Raw genomic sequence first — 21113 nt, forward strand, 5'->3', positions numbered from 1 at the left:
GTATTAGGAAGAGGGGCGAGGTCTGTGCCCAGATCACTGTGTATGAGGAAGAGGGGCGAGGTCTGTGCCCAGATCACTGTGTATGAGGAAGAGGGGCGAGGTCTGTGCCCAGATCTCTGCGTATTAGGAAGAGGGGAGAGCTCTGTGCCCAGATCACTGTGTATTAGGAATAGGGGCGAGGTCTGTGCCCAGATCACGGTGTATTAGGAAGAGGGACGAGGTCTGTGCCCAGATCACTGTGTATTAGGAAGAGGGGCGAGGTCTGTGCCCAGATCACTGTGTATTAGGAAGGAGGGCGAGGTCTGTGCCCATATCTCTGGGTATTAGGAAGAGGGGAGAGCTCTGTGCCCAGATCACTGTGTATGAGGAAGAGGGGCGAGCTCTGTGCCCAGATCACTGTGTATGAGGAAGAGTGGCGAGGTCTGTGCCCAGATCATTGTGTATTAGGAAGAGGGGCGAGGTCTGTGCCCAGATCTCTGCGTATTAGGAAGAGGGGAGAGCTCTGTGCCCAGATCACTGTGTATTAGGAAGAGGGGCGAGGTCTGTGCCCAGATCACTGTGTATTAGGAAGAGGGGCGAGGACTGTGCCCAGATCACTGTGTATGAGGAAGAGGGGCGAGGTCTGTGCCCAGATTACTGTGTATGAGGAAGAGGGGCGAGGTCTGTGCCCAGATCTCTGCGTATTAGGAAGAGGGGAGAGCTCTGTGCCCAGATCACTGTGTATTAGGAATAGGGGTGAGGTCTGTGCCCAGATCACGGTGTATTAGGAAGAGGGATGAGGTCTGTGCCCAGATCACTGTGTATTAGGAAGATGGGCGAGGACTGTGCCCAGATCACTGTGTATGAGGAAGAGGGACGAGGTGTGTGCCCAGATCACTGTGTATTAGGAAGAGGGGCGAGGTCTGTGCCCATATCTCCGGGTATTAGGAAGAGGGGAGAGCTCTGTGCCCAGATCACTGTGTATGAGGAAGAGGGGCGAGGTCTGTGCCCAGATCACTGTGTATTAGGAAGAGGGGCGAGGTCTGTGCCCAGATCACGGTGTATTAGGAAGAGGGACGAGGACTGTGCCCAGATCACTGTGTATTAGGAAGAGGGGCGAGGACTGTGCCCAGATCACTGTGCATGAGGAAGAGGGACGAGGTGTGTGCCCAGATCTCTGTGTATTAGGAAGAGGGGCGAGGTCTGTGCCCAGATCACGGTGTATGAGGAAGGGGGGCGAGGTCTGTGCCCATATCTCCGGGTATTAGGAAGAGGGGCGAGGTCTGTGCCCAGATCACTGTGTATGAGGAAGAGGGGCGAGGTCTGTGCCCATATCTCCGGGTATTAGGAAGAGGGGCGAGGTCTGTGCCCAGATCACTGTGTATTAGGAAGAGGGGCGAGGACTGTGCCCAGATCACGGTGTATGAGGAAGAGGGACGAGGTGTGTGCCCAGATCTGTGTATTAGGAAGAGGGGCGAGGTCTGTGCCCAGATCACTGTGTATTAGGAAGAGGGGTGAGGTCTGTGCCCATATCTCTGGGTATTAGGAAGAGGGGTGAGGTCTGTGCCCATATCTCCGGGTATTAGGAAGAGGGGTGAGGTCTGTGCCCATATCTCCGGGTATTAGGAAGAGGGAGAGCTCTGTGCCCAGATCACTGTGTATTAGGAAGAGGGGCGAGGACTGAGCCCAGATCACGGTGTATGAGGAAGAGGGACGAGGTGTGTGCCCAGATCTCTGTGTATTAGGAAGAGGGGAGAGCTCTGTGCCCAGATCACGGTGTATTAGGAAGAGGGACGAGGTCTGTGCCCAGATCACTGTGTATTAGAAAGAGGGGTGAGGTCTGTGCCCATATCTCCGGGTATTAGGAAGAGGGGTGAGGTCTGTGCCCATATCTCCGGGTATTAGGAAGAGGGGTGAGGTCTGTGCCCATATCTCCGGTATTAGGAAGAGGGGTAAGGTCTGTGCCCATATCTCCGGGTATTAGGAAGAGGGGTGAGGTCTGTGCCCATATCTCCGGGTATTAGGAAGAGGGGTGAGGTCTGTGCCCATATCTCCGGGTATTAGGAAGAGGGGTGAGGTCTGTGCCCATATCTCCGGTATTAGGAAGAGGGGTGAGGTCTGTGCCCATATCTCCGGGTATTAGAAGAGGGGAGAGCTCTGTGCCCAGATCACTGTGTATTAGGAAGAGGGGCGAGGACTGTGCCCAGATCACTGTGTATGAGGAAGAGGGACGAGGTGTGTGCCCAGATCACTGTGTATTAGGAAGAGGGACGAGGTCTGTTCCCAGATCACTGTGTATTAGGAAGAGGGGCGAGGTCTGTGCCCAGATCACGGTGTATTAGGAAGAGGGGCGAGGTCTGTGCCCAGATCACTGTGTATTAGGAAGAGGGGTGAGATCTGTGCCCATATCTCCGGGTATTAGGAAGAGGGAGAGCTCTGTACCAAGATCTCTGCGTATTAGGAAGAGGGACGAGGTCTGTGCCCAGATCACTGTGTATGAGGAAGAGGGATGAGGTCTTTGCCCAGATCACTGTGTATGAGGAAGAGGGGCGAGGTCTGTGCCCAGATCACTGTGTATTAGGAAGAGGGGCGAGGTCTGTGTCCAGATCACTGTGTATGAGGAAGAGGGGCGAGGTCTGTGTCCAGATCACTGTGTATGAGGAAGAGGGACGAGGTCTGTGCCCAGATCACTGTGTATGAGGAAGAGGGACGAGGTGTGTGCCCAGATCACTGTGTATTAGGAAGAGGGGCGAGGTCTGTGCCCAGATCACGGTGTATTAGGAAGAGGGGCGAGGTCTGTGCCCAGATCACTGTGTATTAGGAAGAGGGGTGAGATCTGTGCCCATATCTCCGGGTATTAGGAAGAGGGGTGAGGTCTGTGCCCATATCTCCGGGTATTAGGAAGAGGGGTGAGGTCTGTGCCCATATCTCCGGTATTAGGAAGAGGGGTGAGGTCAGTGCCCATATCTCCGGGTATTAGGAAGAGGGGTGAGGTCTGTGCCCATATCTCCGGGTATTAGGAAGAGGGGTGAGGTCTGTGCCCATATCTCCGGTATTAGGAAGAGGGGTGAGGTCTGTGCCCATATCTCCGGGTATTAGGAAGAGGGAGAGCTCTGTGCCAAGATCTCTGCGTATTAGGAAGAGGGGAGAGCTCTGTGCCCAGATCACTGTGTATTAGGAAGATGGGCGAGGTCTGTGCCCAGATCACGGTGTATTAGGAAGAGGGACGAGGTCTGTGCCCAGATCACTGTGTATTAGGAAGAGGGGCGAGGTCTGTGCCCAGATCTCTGCGTATTATGAAGAGGGGCGAGGACTGTGCCCAGATCACTGTGTATGAGGAAGAGGGACGAGGTGTGTGCCCAGATCACTGTGTATTAGGAAGAGGGGCGAGGTCTGTGCCCAGATCACGGTGTATTAGGAAGAGGGACGAGGTCTGTTCCCAGATCACTGTGTATTAGGAAGAGGGGCGAGGACTGTGCCCAGATCACTGTGTATGAGGAAGAGGGACGAGGTGTGTGCCCAGATCACTGTGTATTAGGAAGAGGGGTCGAGGACTGTGCCCAGATCACTGTGTATGAGGAAGAGGGGCGAGGACTGTGCCCAGATCACGGTGTATTAGGAAGAGGGGCGAGGTCTGTGCACAGATCACGGTGTATTAGGAAGAGGGAAGAGGTCTGTGCCCAGATCACTGTGTATTAGGAAGAGGGGCGAGGACTGTGCCCAGATCACTGTGTATGAGGAAGAGGGACGAGGTGTGTGCCCAGATCACTGTGTATTAGGAAGAGGGGCGAGGTCTGTGCCCATATCTCCGGGTATTAGGAAGAGGGGAGAGCTCTGTGCCCAGATCACTGTGTATTAGGAAGAGGGTCGAGGTCTGTGCCCAGATCACGGTGTATTAGGAAGAGGGACGAGGTCTGTGCCCAGATCTGTGTATTAGGAAGAGGGGCGAGGTCTGTGCCCAGATCACTGTGTATGAGGAAGAGGGATGAGGTCTGTGCCCATATCTCCGGGTATTAGGAAGAGGGGCGAGGTCTGTGCCCAGATCACTGTGTATGAGAAAGAGGGACGAGGTCTGTGCCCAGATCTCTGTGTATTAGGAAGAGGGGTGAGGTCTGTGCCAAGATCACGGTGTATTAGGAAGAGGGGCGAGGTCTATGCCCAGATCACTGTGTATGATAAAGAGGGGCGAGGTCTGTGCCCAGATCACGGTGTATTAGGAAGAGGGGCGAGGTCTGTGCCCAGATCACTGTGTATGAGGAAGAGGGACGAGGTCTGTGCCCATATCTCCGGGTATTAGGAAGAGGGGAGAGCTCTGTGCCCAGATCACTGTGTATGAGGAAGAGGGGCGAGGTCTGTGCCCAGATCTCTGCGTATTAGGAAGAGGGGAGAGCTCTGTGCCCAGATCACTGTGTATTAGGAAGAGGGGCGAGGTCTGTGCCCAGATCACTGTGTATTAGGAAGAGGGACGAGGTCTGTGCCCAGATCACTGTGTATTAGGAAGAGGGGCGAGGACTGTGCCCAGATCACTGTGTATGAGGAAGAGGGACGAGGTCTGTGCCCAGATCACTGTGTATTAGGAAGAGGGGTGAGGTCTGTGCCCATATCTCCGGGTATTAGGAAGAGGGGTGAGGTCTGTGCCCATATCTCCGGGTATTAGGAAGAGGGGTGAGGTCTGTGCCCATATCTCCGGGTACTAGGAAGAGGGGTGAGGTCTGTGCCCATATCTCCGGGTATTAGGAAGAGGGAGAGCTCTGTGCCAAGATCTCTGCGTATTAGGAAGAGGGGCGAGGTCTGTGCCCATATCTCCGGGTATTAGGAAGAGGGGCGAGGTCTGTGCCCAGATCACTGTGTATTAGGAAGAGGGACGAGGTCTGTGCCCATATCTCCGGGTATTAGGAAGAGGGGCGAGGTCTGTGCCCATATCTCCGGGTATTAGGAAGAGGGGTGAGGTCTGTACCCATATCTCCGGGTATTAGGAAGAGGGGTGAGGTCTGTGCCCATATCTCCGGGTATTAGGAAGAGGGGTGAGGTCTGTGCCCATATCTCCGGGTATTAGGAAGAGGGGTGAGGTCTGTGCCCATATCTCCGGGTATTAGGAAGAGGGAGAGCTCTGTGCCAAGATCTCTGCGTATTAGGAAGAGGGACGAGGTCTGTGCCCAGATCACTGTGTATGAGGAAGAGGGGTGAGGTCTTTGCCCAGATCACTGTGTATGAGGAAGAGGGGCGAGGTCTGTGCCCAGATCACTGTGTATTAGGAAGAGGGGCGAGGTCTGTGTCCAGATCACTGTGTATGAGGAAGGGGGGCGAGGTCTGTGTCCAGATCACTGTGTATGAGGAAGAGGGACGATGTCTGTGCCCAGATCACTGTGTATGAGGAAGAGGGACGAGGTGTGTGCCCAGGTCACTCTGTATTAGGAAGAGGGGCGAGGTCTGTGCCCAGATCACGGTGTATTAGGAAGAGGGGCGAGGTCTGTGCCCAGATCACTGTGTATTAGGAAGAGGGGTGAGATCTGTGCCCATATCTCCGGGTATTAGGAAGAGGGGCGAGGTCTGTGCCCAGATCACTGTGTATTAGGAAGAGGGGTGAGCTCTGTGCCCATATCTCCGGGTATTAGGAAGAGGGGCGAGGTCTGTGCCCAGATCACTGTGTATGATAAAGAGGGACGAGGTCTGTGCCCAGATCTCTGTGTATTAGGAAGAGGGGCGAGGTCTGTGCCCAGATCACTGTGTATTAGGAAGAGGGGCGAGGTCTGTGCCCAGATCACGGTGTATTAGGAAGAGGGGCGAGGTCTGTGCCCATATCTCCGGGTATTAGGAAGAGGGGCGAGGTCTGTGCCCAGATCACTGTGTATGAGGAAGAGGGGCGAGGTCTGTGCCCATATCTCCGGGTATTAGGAAGAGGGGCGAGGTCTGTGCCCAGATCACTGTGTATGAGGAAGTGGGGCAAGGTCTGTGCCCAGATCTCTGTGTATGAGGAAGAGGGGCGAGGTCTGTGCCCAGATCACGGTGTATTAGGAAGAGGGGCGAGGTCTGTGCCCTGATCACTGTGTATTAGGAAGAGCGGTGAGATCTGTGCCCATATCTCCGGGTATTAGGAAGAGGGGCGAGGTCTGTGCCCAGATCACGGTGTATTAGGAAGAGGGGCGAGGTCTGTGCCCTGATCACTGTGTATTAGGAAGAGGGGCGAGGTCTGTGCCCAGATCACTGTGTATGAGAAAGAGGGACGAGGTCTGTGCCCAGATCTCTGTGTATTAGGAAGAGGGGCGAGGTCTGTGCCCAGATCACGGTGTATTAGGAAGAGGGGCGAGGTCTGTGCCCAGATCACGGTGTATTAGGAAGAGGGGCGAGGTCTGTGCCCATATCTCCGGGTATTAGGAAGAGGGGCGAGGTCTGTGCCCAGATCACTGTGTATGAGGAAGAGGGGCGAGGTCTGTGCCCATATCTCCGGGTATTAGGAAGAGGGGCGAGGTCTGTGCCCAGATCACTGTGTATGAGGAAGAGGGGCGAGGTCTGTGCCCAGATCACTGTGTATTAGGAAGAGGGGCGAGGTCTGTGCCCAGATCACGGTGTATTAGGAAGAGGGACGAGGACTGTGCCCAGATCACTGTGTATTAGGAAGAGGGGCGAGGACTGTGCCCAGATCACTGTGTATGAGGAAGAGGGACGAGGTGTGTGCCCAGATCACTGTGTATTAGGAGGAGGGGAGAGGTCAGTGTCCCCTGATCTGTATATTAGGAGGAGGGGAGAGGTCAGTGCCCCCTGATGTCTGTGTATTAGGAGGAAGGAAGAGGTCAGTGTCCTGATGTCTGTGTATTAGGAGGAGGGTAGAGGTCAGTGTCCCCTGATGTCTGTGTATTAGGAGGAGGGGAGAGGTCAGTGCCCCTTATGTCTGTGTATTAGGAGGAGGGGAGAGGTCAGTGCCCCCTGATGTCTGTGTATCAGGAGGAGGGGCGAGGTCAGTGCCCCCTGATTTCTGTGTATTAGGAGGGGAGAGGTCAGTGCCCTCTGATGTCTGTGTATTAAGAGGAGGGGAGAGGTCAGTGTCCCCTGATCTCTGTGTATTAGGAGGAGGGGAGAGGTCAGTGTCCCCTGATGTCTGTGTATTAGGAGGAGGGGAGAGGTCAGTGTCCCCTGATGTCTGTGTATTAGGAGGAGGGGAGAGGTCAGTGTCCCCTGATGTCTGTGTATTAGGAGGAGGGGAGAGGTCAGTGTCCCCTGATGTCTGTGTATTAGGAGGAGGGGAGAGGTCAGTGTCCCCTGATGTCTGTGTATTAGGAGGAGGGGAGAGGTCAGTGTCCCCTGATCTGTATATTAAGAGGAGGGGAGAGGTCAGTGCCCCCTGATGTCTGTGTATTAGGAGGAAGGGAGAGGTCAGTGTCCTGATGTCTGTGTATTAGGAGGAGGGTAGAGGTCAGTGTCCCCTGATGTCTGTGTATTAGGAGGAGGGAGAGGTCAGTGCCCCTGATGTCTGTGTATTAGGAGGAGGGGAGAGGTCAGTGCCCCCTGATGTCTGTGTATTAGGAGGAGGGGAGAGGTCAGTGTCCCCTGATGTCTGTGTATTAGGAGGAGGGGAGAGGTCAGTGTCCCCTGATGTCTGTGTATTAGGAGGAGGGGAGAGGTCAGTGTCCCCTGATGTCTGTGTATTAAGAGGAGGGGAGAGGTCATTGTCCCCTGATCTCTGTGTATTAGGAGGAGGGGAGAGGTCAGTGTCCCCTGATTTCTGTATATTAAGAGGAGGGGAGAGGTCAGTGCCCCCTGATGTCTGTGTATTAGGAGGAAGGGAGAGGTCAGTGTCCTGATGTCTGTGTATTAGGAGGAGGGTAGAGGTCAGTGTCCCCTGATGTCTGTGTATTAGGAGGAGGGAGAGGTCAGTGCCCCTGATGTCTGTGTATTAGGAGGAGGGGAGAGGTCAGTGCCCCCTGATGTCTGTGTATTAGGAGAAGGGGAGAGGTCTGTGCGCCCTGATGTCTGTGTATTAGGAGGAGGGGAGAGGTCAGTGTCCTGATGTCTGTGTATTAGGAGGAGGGGAGAGGTCAGTGCAACCTGATGTCTGTGTATTAGGAGGAGGGGAGAGGTCAGTGCCCCCTGATGTCTGTGTATTAGGAGGAGGGGCGAGGTCAGTGCCCCCTGATGTCTGTGTATTAGGAGGAGGGGCGAGGCCAATGTCCCCTGATTTCTGTGTATTAGGAGGGGAGAGGTCAGTGCCCTCTGATGTCTGTGTATTAAGAGGAGGGGAGAGGTCAGTGTCCCCTGATCTCTGTGTATTAGGAGGAGGGGAGAGGTCAGTGTCCCCTGATCTGTATATTAGGAGGAGGGGAGAGGTCAGTGTCCCCTGATGTCTGTGTATTAGGAGGAGAGGAGAGGTCAGTGCCCCCTGATGTCTGTGTATTAGGAGGAAGGGAGAGGTCAGTGTCCTGATGTCTGTGTATTAGGAGGAGGGGAGAGGTCAGTGTCCCCTGATGTCTGTGTATTAGGAGGAGGGGAGAGGTCAGTGCCCCCTGATGTCTGTGTATTAGGAGGAGGGGCGAGGTCAGTGCCCCCTGATTTCTGTGTATTAGGAGAAGGGGAGAGGTCAGTGCCCCCTGATGTCTGTGTATTAGGAGGAGGGGAGAGGTCAGTGTCCCCTGATGTCTGTGTATTAGGAGGAGGGGAGAGGTCAGTGTCCCCTGATGTCTGTGTATTAAGAGGAGGGGAGAGGTCATTGTCCCCTGATCTCTGTGTATTAGGAGGAGGGGAGAGGTCAGTGTCCCCTGATCTGTATATTAAGAGGAGGGGAGAGGTCAGTGCCCCCTGATGTCTGTGTATTAGGAGGAAGGGAGAGGTCAGTGTCCTGATGTCTGTGTATTAGGAGGAGGGTAGAGGTCAGTGTCCCCTGATGTCTGTGTATTAGGAGGAGGGAGAGGTCAGTGCCCCTGATGTCTGTGTATTAGGAGGAGGGGAGAGGTCAGTGCCCCCTGATGTCTGTGTATTAGGAGAAGGGGAGAGGTCTGTGCGCCCTGATGTCTGTGTATTAGGAGGAGGGGAGAGGTCAGTGTCCTGATGTCTGTGTATTAGGAGGAGGGGAGAGGTCAGTGCAACCTGATGTCTGTGTATTAGGAGGAGGGGAGAGGTCAGTGCCCCCTGATGTCTGTGTATTAGGAGGAGGGGAGAGGTCAGTGTCCCCTGATGTCTGTGTATTAAGAGGAGGGGAGAGGTCAGTGTCCCCTGATGTCTGTGTATTAGGAGGAGGGAGAGGTCAGTGCCCCTGATGTCTGTGTATTAGGAGGAGGGGAGAGGTCAGTGCCCCCTGATGTCTGTGTATTAGGAGAAGGGGAGAGGTCTGTGCGCCCTGATGTCTGTGTATTAGGAGGAGGGGAGAGGTCAGTGTCCTGATGTCTGTGTATTAGGAGGAGGGGAGAGGTCAGTGCAACCTGATGTCTGTGTATTAGGAGGAGGGGAGAGGTCAGTGCCCCCTGATGTCTGTGTATTAGGAGGAGGGGCGAGGTCAGTGCCCCCTGATGTCTGTGTATTAGGAGGAGGGGCGAGGCCAGTGTCCCCTGATTTCTGTGTATTAGGAGGGGAGAGGTCAGTGCCCTCTGATGTCTGTGTATTAAGAGGAGGGGAGAGGTCAGTGTCCCCTGATCTCTGTGTATTAGGAGGAGGGGAGAGGTCAGTGTCCCCTGATCTGTATATTAGGAGGAGGGGAGAGGTCAGTGTCCCCTGATGTCTGTGTATTAGGAGGAGAGGAGAGGTCAGTGCCCCCTGATGTCTGTGTATTAGGAGGAAGGGAGAGGTCAGTGTCCTGATGTCTGTGTATTAGGAGGAGGGGAGAGGTCAGTGTCCCCTGATGTCTGTGTATTAGGAGGAGGGGAGAGGTCAGTGCCCCCTGATGTCTGTGTATTAGGAGGAGGGGCGAGGTCAGTGCCCCCTGATTTCTGTGTATTAGGAGAAGGGGAGAGGTCAGTGCCCTCTGATGTCTGTGTATTAGGAGGAGGGGAGAGGTCAGTGTGTCCTGATGTCTGTGTATTAGGAGGAGGGGAGAGGTCAGTGTGCACTGATGCCTGTGTATTAGGAGGAGGGGAGAGGTTAGTGTCCTGATGTCTGTGTATTAGGAGGAGGGGAGAGGTCAGTGCACCCTGATGTCCGTGTATTAGGAGGAGAGGAGAGGTCAGTGCCCCTGATGTCTGTGTATTAGGAGGAGGGGAGACGTCAGTGTGTCCTGATGTCTGTGTATTAGGAGGAGGGGAGAGGTCAGTGCCCCCTGATGTCTGTGTATTAGGAGGAGGGGAGAGGTCAGTGTGCCGTGATGTCTGTGTATTAGGAGGAGGGGAGAGGTCAGTGTCCTGATGTCTGTGTATTAGGAGGAGGGGAGAGGTCAGTGCACCCTGATGTCTGTGTATTAGGAGGAGGGGAGAGGTCAGTGCCCCTGATGTCTGTGTATTAGGAGGAGGGGAGACGTCAGTGTGTCCTGATGTCTGTGTATTAGGAGGAGGGGAGAGGTCAGTGCCCCCTGATGTCTGTGTATTAGGAGGAGGGGAGAGGTCAGTGTGTCCTGATGTCTGTGTATTAGGAGGAGGGGAGAGGTCAGTGTGTTCTGATGTCTGTGTATTAGGAGGAGAGGAGAGGTCAGTGCCCCCTGATGTCTGTGTATTAGAAGGAGGGGAGAGGTCAGTGCCCCCTGATGTCTGTGTATTAGGAGGAGGAGAGAGGTCAGTGTCCCCTGATTTCTGTGTATTAGGATGAGGGGAGAGGTCAGTGCCCCCTGATGTCTGTGTATTAGTGTGAGAGGTGTGGTGCGTGTGGTGGTGCCTGCTGCCGTGCAGGTGTAGACTCTGTACTCACCAGGCGCCGCTCTCTCTCACCTTCAGGTACCGGAACCTTCAACGGACCTGGAATTCTTCAGTCGGATCCGGACACGGCGATTCCCTCTTGGAGCTGACCGTCGACCGAGCTGAGGAGAGAATGGTTTACATTAAAGGGGGTATCGACCCTTCTTCCAGTGGAACAGGGGATACCCCAGGGGTGGCTGCGACCTTCACCGGCTGGGTGAATGGTCATCACCGGCACAAAGCCTCAGCTACCCAGCTTTCACACACTCGCGCTTTCGCACGTAGTGTGATGAAAGGGATTCTCACGTCCGTGAGCAATCCTAACTCCGGCGCTCGGGGACAAACAAGGGACAGACGTACACGGATGCTACTCACCGTCACGAGTCTTGCACTCCGATCTTCTCCACTTACAGGTCCCTGTAAGGAGGCAAAGAGAAACAGCCGTGCAGGGCCTAACTCTGACCTAGTGTCACACCCTATACTATCTACAACAGCGGAGCCCTCAAACTAGCTCTGTGGGTGTGGTGCAACACAACTATGCACAACTTACACAACACATACACTTTGCCCTGCACGGTAACAACATATAACACACTATCGGAGTTACAACATAAAACGGTGCTGTCCCTTTATCTACCCGACCCAGAACACCCAGTAGTGGGGACCGCACAGCTCACCCACCTACCGTACTCTCAGGGTGGCCTGAGCCTAGCGCCCAGTACCACCTTTACTCACCTCAGGGAAACACTGCTTCGCTGGGCCTAGCGCCCCCTAACTGCCCACAGGCCGGAGGCCTGACTTTGCCCACGGGCCTAGCGCCCGCCTACTTGCCGCCCGTTGGGTGACCTGGGCCTTGTGCCCAGGGTCACCTTATCGTATCCCTGATTTGGCCACAAATACCCTAGGGCCTAACGCCCTCTATTAGCCACAGGCCTAGTGCCTAGATCGTTCCCCGGGCCTAGTGCCCGCCTAACTGGTGCCGCATGAGTGGGGTGGCTTGGGCCTAATGCCCAAACCACCTCATCAAATATTGGGGGCCCAAACTCCTAACTGCGCCCAGGCCTAGCGCCTGAATTGTGTCCTCGGGCCTAATGCCCGTCCCTGGTGGTCGAGGGAGGAAAAGGGGAGGGGGAGGATAGCCTCACTGAGGCCTTACCTAACCTGGGGGCCTCCACCGTCTTCTGCCGCTGACCCGTCCTGGCCAGCGGCGCCTCCGTCTCTTCCCTGCGTCCAGCCGCCGCTGGACATCTTCTTTCTGCAGGCCGACGTCTTCTGGCCTCTTCCGCGGCCTCAGGACCTCCTCTCCCCGCGGTCGTCGTCTTCTCCTCGGCGCCGGATCCTCTTCTGCGCTCCGGCGCGCCGACGACCTCCTCCGCTGCTCCCGGCCGTGTCTTCTCTTCTTCGCGCTCTTCGGCGCGGCCTCTCCTTCTTGGTCCCGCCCAGCGTCTGACGTCAGACGCCGGAGGCGGGGCCTATGACGCGGCGAGCGCCGATTGGCTCGCCGCGTCTCTCCCTGATTGGCCGCCGCTCCGGGAGCCGCGATTGGCTCCCGGAGGGCGCCAACATTTAAAAGCCTCTGGTCCGGTGCAGGGAAAAGTGTAATCCCTGCACCGGACACCCGCCGCCACTCACCCAGCGCTGGGGACAGACAAGCTGCCCCAGCGCTGTCCCCAACTAGGGACAACACAGATGTGCCCACAGGGCACATCCTTACATTAGGAGGAGGGGAGAGGTCAGTGCCCCCTGATGTCTGTGTATTAGGAGGAGGGGAGAGGTCAGTGTGTCCTGATATCTGTGTATTAGGAGGAGGGGAGAGGTCAGTGTCCCCTGATGTCTGTGTATTAGGAGGAGGGAAGAGGTCAGTGTGTCCTGATGTCTGTGTATTAGGAGGAGGGGAGAGGTCAGTGTGTCCTGATGTCTGTGTATTAGGAGGAGGGGAGAGGTCAGTGTGTCCTGATATCTGTGTATTAGGAGGAGGGGAGAGGTCAGTGCCCCCTGATGTCTGTGTATTAGGAGGAGGGGAGAGGTCAGTGCCCTGATGTCTGTGTATTAGGAGGAGGGGAGAGGTCAGTGTCCCCTGATGTCTGTGTATTAGGAGGAGGGGAGAGGTCAGTGCCCCCTGATGTCTGTGTATTAGGAGGAGGGAGAGGTCAGTGCCCCCTGATGTCTGTGTATTAGGAAGAGGGGAGAGGTCAGTGCCCCCTGATATCTGTGTATTAGGAGGTGGGGTGAGGTCAGTGTGTCCTGATGTCTGTGTATTAGGAGGAGGGGAGAGGTCAGTGCCCCCTGATGTCTGGGTATTAGGAGGAGGGGAGAGGTCAGTGCCCCCTGATGTCTGTGTATTAGGAGGAGGGGAGAGGTCAGTGCCCCCTGATGTCTGTGTATTAGGAGGTGGGGTGAGGTCAGTGTCCTGATGTCTGTGTATTAGGAGGAGGGGAGACGTCAGTGTGCCCTGATATCTGTGTATTAGGAGGAGGGGAGAGGTCAGTGTGCCCTGATGTCTGTGTATTAGGAGGTGGGGTGAGGTCAGTGTCCTGATGTCTGTGTATTAGGAGGAGGGGAGACGTCAGTGTGCCGTGATGCCTGTGTATTAGGAGGAGGGGAGAGGTTAGTGTCCCCTGATGTCTGTGTATTAGGAGGAAGGGAGAGGTCAGTGTTACCACGCCCCCTGAGCTAAAACAATATGCAAGAATAGCGGTGGCATAGGGGGATGGCATATTATCCCGATCTCTCCATATTACTTGCAGCCGGACATGCACTGGACTGTCCAACGCTCTGTTGGCTTGTGGCATAAACTAATACCCCGTTCACACTGCACAGGTCCAATGTCAGGTTGCACCCAGGAAGGACCCGTATCCAATTCCCGTCTGCGACCTGGCACTGGCAATCAATGGGGTATTAGATGTGCGCGGTCTCTACCTCCTACAAGCTTATTTAAATACATATTTAAAAAAAATAATAATGTCTTGTTTGCCGCTTCATAAATGACCCCCACTGACTCATTTGCAAGAGATGCAACGCCGCCTAGTGGCAGATCGGGATTCCTGCAAGCTTACAAAGATTACCGCTCTATGTATAAATAGAATTTGGTTTATTGCATGATAATGTGGAACTAGATAAGTTCGGGTAATGCTGAGAGTCCGGTGTTGGCATACACTAGATCAGCGCTGGATTATGAGACATTTCCTAGCGCTGATAATCTTGTAAGGATCAAAGAGGCTTTATAGTAATCAAATCATCTCTCATTGTACATGTCATCTGGATCTGGGGCCCTAGGGAACAGGACAGCCTTAGGCATGTTTATGTGTGTATGTAGGCATGAAGGTAACATGTACGTCATGCATGCCTGTGTGTTTTCTGTATAACTGGCTGGACTGACATCTGTTCCTGTAGGGGTGATAATTGATGTTACTTGCTTGGGGTGGAGTCATGCGATGTAGCCACCATTCTGGTGAGACGCGTAGCTCAGACTGTAGAAGAAAGGACGCACATCGCAGACTCCAGTAGGTAATACAGACATGAAAATTACTTTTTGGGTGCAGTACAATTTTTACATTTTATCCTTTTCTGACATCCTCATCTGTCGGGTATTGTTTGAGGGTATTTGTACAGTTGGGACATTTTGCTTTGCCTGAGAATGAGGTGTTCTATGCAGAATTCACATTAGTCCATTTAATGCTGAAGATGAGACTGAAATGTCAAAAAAAATTCTTTAAGTGGCACAAGTCCTAGAATAAGGTTTTCAGAGTTCCCATTTCTCAGGTTAGCAAGAAGGGCCTACTGCAGAGATGTATGCACACCCGATGGTTGAGTTGCATCTTATTTTGGGTGACACATATCTTTGGAACACGTGTAAATTGTTCCCCTGTACAAGATGGCTGCCGGGTTGCAGACCTGGTGATGACGAAGATGGTGGTTGCTGCATTTTTGGGCTTGGATACATCAGACTTAAGCTTCCGTGCTTCTTTTGTTACATAGCTCAATAAATGGTAAATGTAAGCGTGCAAATGCAACGGGTAATTTTATATTTATTTCTAAATCTACCCACCAAGTTGGCGGATGCATGGAAAGTGCATCAGATACAGTGGGACTCTCCTTGTCCAGGTCAAAAAGACAATGGGCCGATTGGCCAAAGGGCTCACAGGGAATTTACCCGGTGTGCCGTTTGTCGTGATGCAGCTGCTTGCGTGATTTTTTTTTTAAATGACTATTAAGTTTTTTCAACTGCCAGACGTAGTGGAAGGATTGGTGGCATGCTGGTCCGGGACGTTGGTGGTGGCAGGTAACTGGGGTGTGAGGCTGACTCTGCCTCAAATGTCCTCACTGACAGAGGACCAGCCGTGGCCTACAGGAGGCGGCCCCAGCACGGACACAGACAGGCAGACTTCCTGTCACTGCACACTGGGCCTGATTCAGGGATGGAGGAAATGGTGATGATGTACGCCGGGGAGTAATGGTATACGTTGCACTGTGCTTGTGCCGTGATGGTGGTTGCAGTGAAGATTTATTTGCAACGCGAGTGTCAGGGAGCGTATGTGGGTGGTAACAGGGGAGTGGCTACTCAGACGCAGGCGTTTCACGACTATTTTCAGTCACGACTGTATGCAGTTAAAATGGCTTTGTTTGTTGGTACTGTCCATGACTGAAGCATCAGTCCTGTACCAAGATGGCCGCTGAGAGGTCTTCTGTTTATGCGTGGCACCATCTTGCCACTGTGTTTGAGTGCCACAGTGCTACACGGACATGTAGTACTCAGCTCCGGGGAGACCCTGATTATCCTGCATATACGTGACCAGACGATCTGCTGTATGCTCCGTGCCATGGCCCAAATGTATTAAGCCTTAACAAGAGATAAAGTGGAAACGGATAAAGAGAGATAAAGTACCAGCCAATCAGCTTCCTAGCTGCTATGTCACAGGCTGTGTTTGAAAAATGACAGTTAGGAGCTGGATGTCTGGTACTTTATCTCTCTTTATCCATCTCCACTATGGGGGGGATTCAGACCTGATCGCTGCTGTGCATTTTCGCACAGCGGTTGATCAGCAATAGACTGCGCTTGTGTATGCACAGCAATGCGCACGCGCGTCGGCAAACAACAGGCATCGCCGGTCAGCGACAGGCTGGTGGAAAATTGTAATTGCACAGCCATTCACATGCTGATTGACAGGAAGCGGGCGTTTGGGGGTGGTAACTGACCATTTTGTGGGAGTGTCAGGGAAAATGCAGGCGTGCCCAAGCGTTTTCAGGGCGGGTGTGTGACGTCAGCTCCGGCCCCGATCAGCCTGTTCTCATCGCACTGTGGGAGTAAGTCCTGGGCTGCGCACGGACTGCACACACTGCACACACAGGGCAAATCATTCGATGGTGAGTGAGGTGCAAACGGATTTGCAGCTGTCCGCTGTCTGAGGTATTTTTAGCAGCTCGGCGTACACATGCGATCACCTTTGGCGGCTACTATCTGATCGCAGGACTACAATTTTAGCAGCTCAGCGATCAGGTCTAAGGGGGTCATTCCGACGCGTTCGCACGCTGCAGTTTGTCGCAGCGGTGCGAACGGGTCAGAACTGCGCATGCACTGTGGACGCATTGCGCATGCGCGTCATTGCCCGGTGATAGCAATGCCGCCAGCAACAAATGTGATCGCAGCGGCGATCGCAAGAAGACTGACAGGCTGGAGGCGTTCCGGGGCGTCAACTGACCATTTTCCAGGCGTGGTGAGGTGAACGCAGGCGTGTCCAAGTGTTCGGAGGGCGTATGTCTGACGTCAATTCCGGGACCTTTGTCGCTGGATCCGTCGTGCAGGGTAAGTAGGTCAGACCCTGGTCTTGTTTTGCAGGAAACTTTTTTAGCTTAGCAGGGCTACACAAGCGATCGCAGCCCTGCTATGCAGATATACACTCCCCAATAGGCGGCGTCTAGTTGATCGCACCAGTAGCAAAAAGTTGCTACGTGCGATCAACTCGGAATGAGGGCCTAAATCACCCCCATTATCTCTTGTTAAGGCTTAATACATTTGGGCCCATATCCACTGCCTGCTGGTGTTACTGTGGGTACGGATGTACAATCTGTCTGCTGAAATATACCTCAGCGCCTGTTTACATCTTACCGCCCCAGCGTGCCTTATATACTTATTTCCACCTGTGTCTACTATTTGTTTATCACCTGGGTACATCACAAAATAGTGCACAAATGTCAACACCGACGTGCGTCCAATATCTGTGTCTTCGCACACAAGCCGCGGATCTCAGACAGTGGGGTTTTCAATATAAATCCCAGCTGCTGCCACATCTCCGTACATCGATGAATCAGGCCGTATGATAGAAGCTGATTGGTTAGTTTGAGACACTTTGCCACTTTATCTCTCTCCAAGGCTTCATACATCTCCCCCTCAATCTTTTGGCCCATTTGTCAAACAACTGGATTGTAACACGTGTGGGTAGACTAACCCAATTTAGTTACCAATTTTATTTTCAATGATGTCTGCAACAGCCTTTCCCGGATAATTGCATTTTCCCCTCGCAGTGCAGCCCTTCAATATATTTCATGGACTGAAAATCTTCTTCTTGGGAGACCGGATTCAGCCCTCCGAGCCCGGCCTGTGAAATATGCTTCTCTCCAGAGACTGGAAATGAAATTGCTACTGTGATGTCGGGGTAGAGATGTGCACTTGAAATTTTTCGGGTTTTGTGTTTTGGTTTTGGGTTCGGTTCCGCGGCCGTGTTTTGGCAAAACCTCACCGAATTTTTTTTGTCGGATTCGGGTGTGTTTTGGATTCGGGTGTTTTTTTCAAAAAACACTAAAAAACAGCTTAAATCATAGAATTTGGGGGTCATTTTGATCCCAAAGTATTATTAACCTCAAAAACCATAATTTCCACTCATTTTCAGTCTATTCTGAATACCTCACACCTCACAATATTATTTTTAGTCCTAAAATTTGCACCGAGGTCGCTGGATGACTAAGCTAAGCGACCCTAGTGGCCGACACAAACACCTGGCCCATCTAGGAGTGGCACTGCAGTGTCACGCAGGATGGCCCTTCCAAAAAACACTCCCCAAACAGCACATGACGCAAAGAAAAAAAGAGGCGCAATGAGGTAGCTGTGTGAGTAAGATAAGCGACCCTAGTGGCCGACACAAACACCTGGCCCATCTAGGAGTGGCACTGCAGTGTCACGCAGGATGGCCCTTCCAAAAAACACTCCCCAAACAGCACATGACGCAAAGAAAAAAAGAGGCGCAATGAGGTAGCTGTGTGAGTAAGATAAGCGACCCTAGTGGCCGACACAAACACCTGGCCCATCTAGGAGTGGCACTGCAGTGTCACGCAGGATGGCCCTTCCAAAAAACACTCCCCAAACAGCACATGACGCAAAGAAAAAAAGAGGCGCAATGAGGTAGCTGTGTGAGTAAGATAAGCGACCCTAGTGGCCGACACAAACACCTGGCCCATCTAGGAGTGGCACTGCAGTGTCACGCAGGATGGCCCTTCCAAAAAACACTCCCCAAACAGCACATGACGCAAAGAAAAAAAGAGGCGCAATGAGGTAGCTGTGTGAGTAAGATAAGCGACCCTAGTGGCCGACACAAACACCTGGCCCATCTAGGAGTGGCACTGCAGTGTCACGCAGGATGGCCCTTCCAAAAAACACTCCCCAAACAGCACATGACGCAAAGAAAAAAAGAGGCGCAATGAGGTAGCTGTGTGAGTAAGCTAAGCGACCCTAGTGGCCGACACAAACACCTGGCCCATCTAGGAGTGGCACTGCAGTGTCACGCAGGATGGCCCTTCCAAAAAACACTCCCCAAACAGCACATGACACAAAGAAGAAAAAAAGAGGCGCAATGAGGTAGCTGTGTGAGTAAGATAAGCGACCCTAGTGGCCGACACAAACACCTGGCCCATCTAGGAGTGGCACTGCAGTGTCACGCAGGATGGCCCTTCCAAAAAACACTCCCCAAACAGCACATGACGCAAAGAAAAAAAGAGGCGCAATGAGGTAGCTGTGTGAGTAAGATAAGCGACCCTAGTGGCCGACACAAACACCTGGCCCATCTAGGAGTGGCACTGCAGTGTCACGCAGGATGGCCCTTCCAAAAAACACTCCCCAAACAGCACATGACGCAAATAAAAATGAAAGAAAAAAGAGGTGCAAGATGGAATTGTCCTTGGGCCCTCCCACCCACCCTTATGTTGTATAAACAGGACATGCACACTTTAACCAACCCATCATTTCAGTGACAGGGTCTGCCACACGACTGTGACTGAAATGACGGGTTGGTTTGGACCCCCACCGAAAAAGAAGCAATTAATCTCTCCTTGCACAAACTGGCTCTACAGAGGCAAGATGTCCACCTCATCATCATCCTCCGATATATCACCGTGTACATCCCGCTCCTCACAGATTATCAATTCGTCCCCACTGGAATCCACCATCTCAGCTCCCTGTGTACTTTGTGGAGGCAATTGCTGCTGGTCAATGTCTCCACGGAGGAATTGATTATAATTCATTTTAATGAACATCATCTTCTCCACATTTTCTGGAAGTAACCTCGTACGCCGATTGCTGACCAGGTGAGCGGCGGCACTAAACACTCTTTCGGAGTACACACTTGTGGGAGGGCAACTTAGGTAGAATAAAGCCAGTTTGTGCAAGGGCCTCCAAATTGCCTCTTTTTCCTGCCAGTATAAGTACGGACTGTCTGACGTGCCTACTTGGATGCAGTCACTCATATAATCCTCCACCATTCTTTCAACGGGGAGAGAATCATATGCAGTGACAGTAGACGACATGTCCGTAATCGTTGTCAGGTCCTTCAGTCCGGACCTGATGTCAGCATCAGCAGTCGCTCCAGACTGCCCTGCATCACCGCCAGCGGGTGGGCTCGGAATTCTGAGCCTTTTCCTCGCACCCCCAGTTGCGGGAGAATGTGAAGGAGGAGATGTTGACAGGTCGCGTTCCGCTTGACTTGACAATTTTGTCACCAGCAGGTCTTTGAACCCCAGCAGACTTGTGTCTGCCGGAAAGAGAGATCCAAGGTAGGTTTTAAATCTAGGATCGAGCACGGTGGCCAAAATGTGCTCTGATTTCAACAGATTGACCACCCGTGAATCCTTGTTAAGCGAATTAAGGGCTCCATCCACAAGTCCCACATGCCTAGCGGAATCGCTCCCTTTTAGCTCCTCCTTCAATGCCTCCAGCTTCTTCTGCAAAAGCCTGATGAGGGGAATGACCTGACTCAGGCTGGCAGTGTCTGAACTGACTTCACGTGTGGCAAGTTCAAAAGGTTGCAGAACCTTGCACAACGTTGAAATCATTCTCCACTGCGCTTGAGACAGGTACATTCCACCTCCTATATCGTGCTCAATTGTATAGGCTTGAATGGCCTTTTGCTGCTCCTCCATCCTCTGAAGCATATATAGGGTTGAATTCCACCTCGTTACCACTTCTTGCTTCAGATGATGGCAGGGCAGGTTCAGGCGTTTTTGGTGGTGCTCCAGTCTTCTGTACGTGGTGCCTGTACGCCGAAAGTGTCCCGCAATTCTTCTGGCCACCGACAGCATCTCTTGCACGCCCCTGTCGTTTTTTAAAAAATTCTGCACCACCAAATTCAAGGTATGTGCAAAACATGGGACGTGCTGGAATTTGCCCATATTTAATGCACACACAATATTGCTGGCGTTGTCCGATGCCACAAATCCACAGGAGAGTCCAATTGGGGTAAGCCATTCCGCGATGATCTTCCTCAGTTGCCGTAAGAGGTTTTCAGCTGTGTGCGTATTCTGGAAAGCGGTGATACAAAGCATAGCCTGCCTAGGAAAGAGTTGGCGTTTGCGAGATGCTGCTACTGGTGCCGCCGCTGCTGTTCTTGCGGCGGGAGTCCATACATCTACCCAGTGGGCTGTCACAGTCATATAGTCCTGACCCTGCCCTGCTCCACTTGTCCACATGTCCGTGGTTAAGTGGACATTGGGTACAACTGCATTTTTTAGGACACTGGTGAGTCTTTTTCTGACGTCCGTGTACATTCTCGGTATCGCCTGCCTAGAGAAGTGGAACCTAGATGGTATTTGGTAACGGGGGCACACTACCTCAAGAAATTGTCTCGTTCCCTGTGAACTAACGGCGGATACCGGACGCACGTCTAACACCAACATAGTTGTCAAGGCCTCAGTTATCCGCTTTGCAACAGGATGACTGCTGTGATATTTCATCTTCCTCGCAAAGGACTGTTGGACAGTCAATTGCTTACTGGAAGTAGTAAAAGTGGGCTTACGACTTCCCCTCTGGGATGACCATCGACTCCCAGCAGCAACAACAGCAGC

The sequence above is a fragment of the Pseudophryne corroboree genome, chromosome 9 (genome assembly GCF_028390025.1).
Source record: "Pseudophryne corroboree isolate aPseCor3 chromosome 9, aPseCor3.hap2, whole genome shotgun sequence".
NCBI classification, from domain to species: Eukaryota; Metazoa; Chordata; class Amphibia; order Anura; family Myobatrachidae; genus Pseudophryne; species Pseudophryne corroboree.